A 7,783-nucleotide genomic window follows, 5' to 3' on the forward strand; every position below is an offset into this window, starting at 1 on the left:
CAACAGTCTCACTTTCTCCTCTGGAGCCATGGGGGTGATTTTAATGATGAAGTAGACAAAGACAATTCTTGCATAGAATGGGGTCAGAAACAACAGAAAGTCCCGTTTTACTAACAATATGTGTGTGTCTCCTAATTTCATGACCACTATTGTCTTCCCATCATCTAAAGGCATCTAAATAAAATTTCATAGATGTACCCTCAAACAATGGCATTTAATAAATTATTTCATTGTAATGAGATAGGATGTGAGAGTGACACAGTAATGCATGAACAAGACTCCCTTTCACCCAAGAATTTTCTTCCATGTCTGATAGTCTGTGCCTAGTCTGGCTTTAAAGTCACCCCAAATTCTAAATGTGTCATCTTTCAGCACATTGATGATAAGGGTGGTTTAGTATATAGAACATTAGACTTGTAATCAGAAAGAATTTATCTGGCTTAGACATTAACTAGTTGTGTGACCTTCAGCAAGTCATATAACCCTATTTTCCCATATAAAATGAACTGGAAAAGGAAATGACAAACTTCTCTAGTATCCTTGCCAGGAAATCCTCAAAGGGCATCACAAGTCTGAAACAACTCAATTGCAATTTGCTCACAGTCTGATAAAAAAGGAAAATATACAAATTATATAGCTACAGGATAAACTAGAGATAATACTAGAGAGAAAACTCTAAGTTTAAGGAGGTTCAAAAAAAAGTTCTTTAAAAAGATGGAACCTTGGGGTGGCTAGGTGGCGTAGTGGATATGGGCCCTGGAGTCAGGAGTACCTAGGTTCAAATCCGGTCTCAGACACTTAATACTTACCTAGCTGTGTGACCTTGGGCAAGCGACTTAAATCCCATTTGCCTTGCAAAAAAAACAGATGGAACCTTAATTAAAGTAAGGTCAGGCAGGTAAGGAAGAGGTGAAAAGGAAAAGCATCTGAGTAGGTCAGGGGATGTGGAATAAGCAATAACATGCACTACTGTGGGAGATGGAGTGCATCAGGTGAAGAACAACAAGGAAACCAAAACCACTGGTTCAGTTTAATTGGAAAAGGATAAAGCATAAAAAGAAAGGAAATTTAGGAAAGGGACAGATTACGAAGGCCTTTAAATTCAAAAGTAAAGATTTTATACTTTCTCCTGATGGTAATAGGTTGCCAGTGGGTTTCACTGAACGCATGTGATAGCATTACATGATGAGATTAGTAATAGTATTAATACAAATAGTAATAGTATTAATAAATTAGTGCAATAGTTAATATAATTAGTATAATTGTTAATGATGAAGATAATTAACAATTATATAACTTGTAGAAATAAGAGGAAACTCAAAGATAAGTATCAAACTTAATACCAGTGTTGCAAACCAGAAAATGAAGTTGAAAGTAAGATAAAACAATGAAATAAATGACATGATTAGAGCAGAATAATTTGTATTAGAAAATAATAGTCACATTTTGGTATCACTTCAAAGTTAAAAAGATGAATTTCTCAAAAAGCTCTAAATCAATATAAATATTATTCCCAACAAATGATCTTCAAGAGTTGCAGGGACTGGATATGGGTTGAGCCTCAACAAATTTTGCTGACTAAGTCATTAAATGATACACAACAAAAATTATTGTTTTTCAAATCTGGAAGAATCTGTCAGAATTTTTTCTTACTAGACACATCTTTCAAAAGTCAAGAGTCATCTATCTCCACACTATCATGAGGCACTGGAATAAGTCTTTAAATAAAGCATTTTACATTAAGCAATAATAATTTATTGGCACAAAGAATGTGGAAAACAGTCAAATCAATTATTTTTGAAGTCAGAACATTTTCCACAAATATTTTGTAATGATTTATTTTCCATGGATTAAGCTGTACATATTAAACTATTGACTTAGTAATTAGGTACTCTCAACATTACCTTATTACTTCTTGATCCTAAGTAATAGGTTATATGTGGAGTATATTTTAGATTTAAAAAGTCATTCAAGGGGCAGCAGCTAGGTGGCACAGTGGACAGAGTACTGACCCTGGAGTCAGGGGTACCTGAGTTCAAATCCGGCCTCAGACGCTTAATAATTACCTAGCTGTGTGGCCTTGGGCAAGCCACTTAACCCCATTTGCCTTGCAAGAACCTAAAAAAAAAGTCATTCACATTATTATCTCATTCAAATTTCATAATGATTGCATGATAAAGATAGTGAAAGTGCTATTTGACCATTTAACAGATGAGAAAACAGTCTAAAAGACTTTGTTATTATGCACTAATTTATCTGCTTAGGATCATAATCTAAACAATTTTTCTGAAATTAAGTGTTCAATTCATTACATTACAAGTTATTTTTTTAGCAACTGAAACTTTGAGAAAGCACAATTCAGAGACTCATAAGTTTTCAGAGATTTATCTCACGATAAATAAATGGTAGACAAACAGATTTTATATATAGTTAGATATAGATAAATATAGATATAAATATATAAAGATATAGATTGCAGCTGTTTGAGAAATAGGGCCTTGCCTTTATTACTGGGTTCTAAGTCCTGGAAAAGATAATACATGTATTTAAGCTAAGATTCCTGCCTTCTGAAGGGTTACTGTCAAGAAGACACATGCACACATACATACATATGTACCTAATATACATACACACATATGTGTATATATACACACATATGTGCAACAGTGTGCATATTGAATATTTGGATATGCATTCATAAATATGAATATGTATTCATGTTCATATATTTGTATACTTTTGTATACTAACATGTATAATATATGAACATATATATGTGTGTATATATATGTATATATGTATATATGTATATATGTATATATATATATATATATATATATATATATATAAAATCTGCCTACTATACCATAATGCTCCAAGATCTGAAATCTTCTTTTAGATAAATGTCTTTTCTTTCAAAATACCTCCAACACAGCAGTAATAAAGTTAACTTTTAGAGTTCATATTATATGCATATTTACATGTTTCCTGTATTCAAAGCAAATATCAAATATGTTTATGCATATCAAAACAAAAGAACAAAAGTATATAGCTATCAAAAGTTAGAACATAGTTCTCTCAGGATAGGGACTTTGCATTAAGACATTTAGTCAACAAGCATTTATCAAAGGCCTGTTATATTCCAGACACTGTGCTAAGAACTAGGAGTACAAAGAAAGGCAAAAAGACAGTTCCCTACTCTCAAGGAACTCAAATACTAATGGGAGAACATCATGCAAACAATTATGAATAAAAATATTTGAATAACTTTGAAAAATCAACATAAAAAGGCACTAGAATTAAACGGAATTGGGCAAAACTCATTGAAGGAATATGAATGCTAAATATAAAACTTTATTATTATAGTTGATCCTAGAGGTCTCAGGGAGCTATTGGAGTTTGTTGGGAAGGTGAGGGACCATGACATTATCAGATCTGTCTTTAGGAAGATCACTTGAACAGTTGTGTGAAGGATGAATTGGAGTAGGAAGGATGAAAGTGTTTTGTTTTTCTCTGTAAAGAACAGAAAAAAATGTCTTCCCCCCCAAATCCTCACAAATATCATAATAAAATTCATGCTGCAGAAAAGTCAATTTCTTCTTCATTCTTTCAATGCCAAGCAGAATTCAGTGACACCAATTATAATAAGAGAACAGAAAGTTCTTTAGAGTTTAAAATGATGAAGGAATCAATTCTTGCACACAGACTGATGAGATCACAGTTCCATTCGAGAATGTTTTTATTTATTTTAAAAGAAAAATTTATTTAGATAGACTCTGAATGTTAATATATTTGATCAATTGCCACACATTTTCCAAGTGCCTATTAGTTGCAAAGCAACAGATAGTAGAAAATAATGCACACATATGCAACATGTACATATGGACATGCCTGTGTGACCTTTAAAGTATATATCTATCTCCATATGAATGCTGAATGTATATACAAATATACTTAAGTCATATTGACAAATATATATATATATGCATATATATATATATATATATATATAGAGAGAGAGAGAGAGAGAGAGAGAGAGAGAGAGAGAGAGAGAGAAATGTAAATAATTTGATTTTCTGAGATGTTAATAACCACACACACCTTCTATGTTGGTACAATTGTGCCCTGAAAAAATTGTCTTGGAATTTCCATGAGTTTCAAGAAGGCATTAAAATGGGAAAGAAGGAAGAAGAACATAAATCAAAAGCTTAGTATTACATTATTCTTGTCATTACATCATTATGCTTTCATAGCAACTGGATAAGAAAGATGAGGTCAATCTAATTCACTTCTGAAATCTTAGACACTCACTCACTCACTCCATTACATAGATGATCTTTTGTTTTGCAAGGAAATGGGTTTGTTACAGAATTGAATTCAGGTCCTCCTAACTCCATGGCTGATGCTCTATCCTCTACGCCACCCAGCTGCCCATAGACCTGATCTTCTTATCATTTTTGATAATTTTAAATGAACAGAAAGCTGTCTTTGTTAAAGAAGGATGTAGTAGCACAGACCCAACAATACCAGATCATACTTAACAACCAGACAAAGCATTTGAAATACAATAAGGTGTTTAATTAGATAAAAGAAACAAGATAGTGCAAAGTCTTTCTGTATCATTAACAAACCAATGGAAATTAATGTTCTTCCATCTCTTAACTTCCACTTCTACAAAATGGTGGATGAAAATTGTTAAAAATAAACTCCATCTCTCCATAAAGAAGTTGTGTCACTATAGTCCATCACAGAAGTTCTATCTGGACAACCATCACTAGGTACTCATTGATTTTTTTGCACTCTAGTGAAACCTCATTTCTCTAGTCTGTTATTTCTTGGCAGTGGTCTTTTGTTTTCAGACTTTCCAAGATGCGCATTCTGGGGCTTCTCTTTAATGGTATTTTTTTAGATTAGGCTTCAGTTAAGTGTTATTACTCAGTTTATTCTAACCAAGTAGTTCTTGGACTTAATTCACCAGATTTTTTGATCTGTCACATTTGCCTGACTTACGATTACAGTTTTATAGTAATAAAAGTCCATTCAATTCACTTTTGTGATGTTCTTTCACTCTGTACTACAGAATCTCCAGGACTGATCTGAATCTCAGTTTGGGCTAGTAATTTTTTTTTTATTATTTCTTCATCAACTTCAGCACAATGTAGTATATGCCTCTCAATTATATCTGAATCTTATAATTTTATTTTCTGATGTCTTAATTAAAACATATCCCTCCATCTCTTCATTTTTTTCAGTTTCCATTTGACAATGACAATTTATTTTGTTTGAAATTTTGAAGAGTATCAAACATGGACCAGGGAAGCAGGACAGTCACAGAAGCAGAACAGACCTGAGAATCTCGACATCATCCCATTGTTAACTCACAACACTAGATGCGATTAATGGATCTATCTATTTCACTTCTGGTTGCCCCTAAGCACTCATTCACCCCATTGGCATACTTAACTGTTTACCTTTTTTCATCATCCTCACTGGATAAAAATCTTCCTTTAAAAAAAAAGATAACAATGAGTAACGAAGAAATAAATGAAACTAATTGGAAAATTGTCCATAAACAAAAATTTTAAAAACCATTACTGCCTTCATTTAAAGATCATTCCATTCCTTTCCTTTGCTGTATAATTGTTTAAAAACTAAAGAGAGCAATTTTAAAATGCTACAAAATGGAACAGGACTGAACTTTTCAGCCAAAACTCATTATAGTGAAAAAAATTTTAAAAATAAAGAAAAAAATAAATTTTGCTATAATAATAGCAGGGCCAAAACTTGCTATACTTAGCAATTTCTGGTAACTTGACAATTGCAACCTAGAATCTCTCTAGAATCCAGGTTCCTGACTTCAGGGCCAACATTCTATCAAATATACTACACCTCCTAACTCTATTTTCACCCAGATATATGGTCTTTAAAGAGGAGATCACCTTGGAAACAATTTATTGTCTTTAAGAGTGACAATATTGTCTGAATCCAAGTTAATACAATAAATCAAAAGGATGTAGTCAACCCTTCTAAAGCCAGTCATGGCAAAGTTGTTTTCACCTATATTGATTTCCCAAATACTCGTTCCTAGACTCCCTTATTCTGCCAACCCTCCCTCTTCTGTCTTCGGGTTTTAGCTCATCATGTCAGAGAAAGCAAAATCTTATTTCCCCCTAAACTAATAGCTTTTCTCATGTCAATGGGAATTCCTTTTTATTGCACATCCACTACTCCTTCCTTCTACTCTAGGCACCTCTTAAAGGGTAGGCTGTATGCTCTGAAGCAGGGATAAAGAAGTAAGAGTCCTACCTCCAACTCCTTTTCCGTTTTAGGTGAAACAAAGCGATTCATACAGCATATATAAAATTAAAAGAGTAGTGATCTGTATTTCACATCCACTTACTTTATCTTACTCCTAAATCCAACCCTCTTCTAAATGCCACAAATAATGACGAGGGCAGAATCAGGCAATCATTCATCCATATTAACAAATTTAGTGGCATCTTCCATTCCCCATTCTCTCTAACTTCAATTGTGAAATCTTGCCTTTTCCATGTCTCCCAAATCAATTCCTTTTTCTCTAACTATAGTCAGTATCTTTGTTGCCCTGAATTGTTAAAATCTCTACCTAATTAGTTCCTTTATTTCCAGTCTTAGTCCTATCTAATCTATTCTCCACTCAGTCATGAAATGACTGCCCTCAAGTATAATTCCAACTGTATCACTCAAAATTGTATCACACACTCAAACAAAAAACTTTAGTCAATAGCTCCCTATTGATTCTAAGATTAAACATTATTTTATCTTTTCTAATCTTTTTTATTTTATTTTTGGTTGGATGAGGTTCATAATAATAGATTCATTAATACATAAATAAGCATAAATATTAATATGCACATATTTTTATTAATATATTTTGATGATTAAAAAATTGGAAGATGCCTGAACTGGGGAAACTTATAGCAAATATATCTGAAAAAGACAATACTAAAAAGAAATTTTAAAAAGTTGAAACCAAACCAGGTATTCAAAAAAATTTAAATAGAATGAAGTAGATTACATTAATAGACATTAGTTTGACAAAAAATATTAACAGAAAAAAATAAAATAAATTTTAGATTCAATGAAATTAAGGAGAGGGGATAAGAATTTATTAAGCATACAACATATTCCATGTACAGATATTATCTCATTTGATCCTCACAATAACCCTTCCATTATTATTCTTATTTTGTAAATGATAAACTGAGGCAGACAAAGTTTAAAAATTTTTACTGGGTCATATAGGTAGTATGTGTCTGAAACCAAATCTGAATTCATAGTTTTCTGTCTAAAGTTTCTATTCACTGTGCCACCTTGCTAGACTTCTAAAATTAATTTAATTTAAATTTAAAACAAATGATGAACAAAGAGTAAAATCATACAACCATTTATATTATTCTTAGTATTAAATATTTTATTTCTATATATTGCTAGAAGAAATAAGAACTGCAAATATAGTTTGAAATTGTCATTCACAAGGAAATTTTTTTTTAAATTGTTATTCTTTATGCCTTCAATCTATTGCTTCTGCCATGCCACTGCTTCCAAAAATATTTCATTTTTTAAAAAAATTATTTAATTAAGGCAATGGGGTTAAGTGACTTACCCAAGTTCACACAGCTATGCAATTATTATTAAATGTCTGAGGTCAGATCTGAATTCAGGTCCTCCTGACTCCAGGGTCAGTGTTCTTGCCACTGTATCACCCAACTTCCCCTCCAAAATTGTTTCTATTCCTTCCCCT

Source organism: Macrotis lagotis, chromosome 6, assembly GCF_037893015.1.
Source record: "Macrotis lagotis isolate mMagLag1 chromosome 6, bilby.v1.9.chrom.fasta, whole genome shotgun sequence".
In the NCBI taxonomy this organism is placed as follows: Eukaryota; Metazoa; Chordata; class Mammalia; order Peramelemorphia; family Peramelidae; genus Macrotis; species Macrotis lagotis.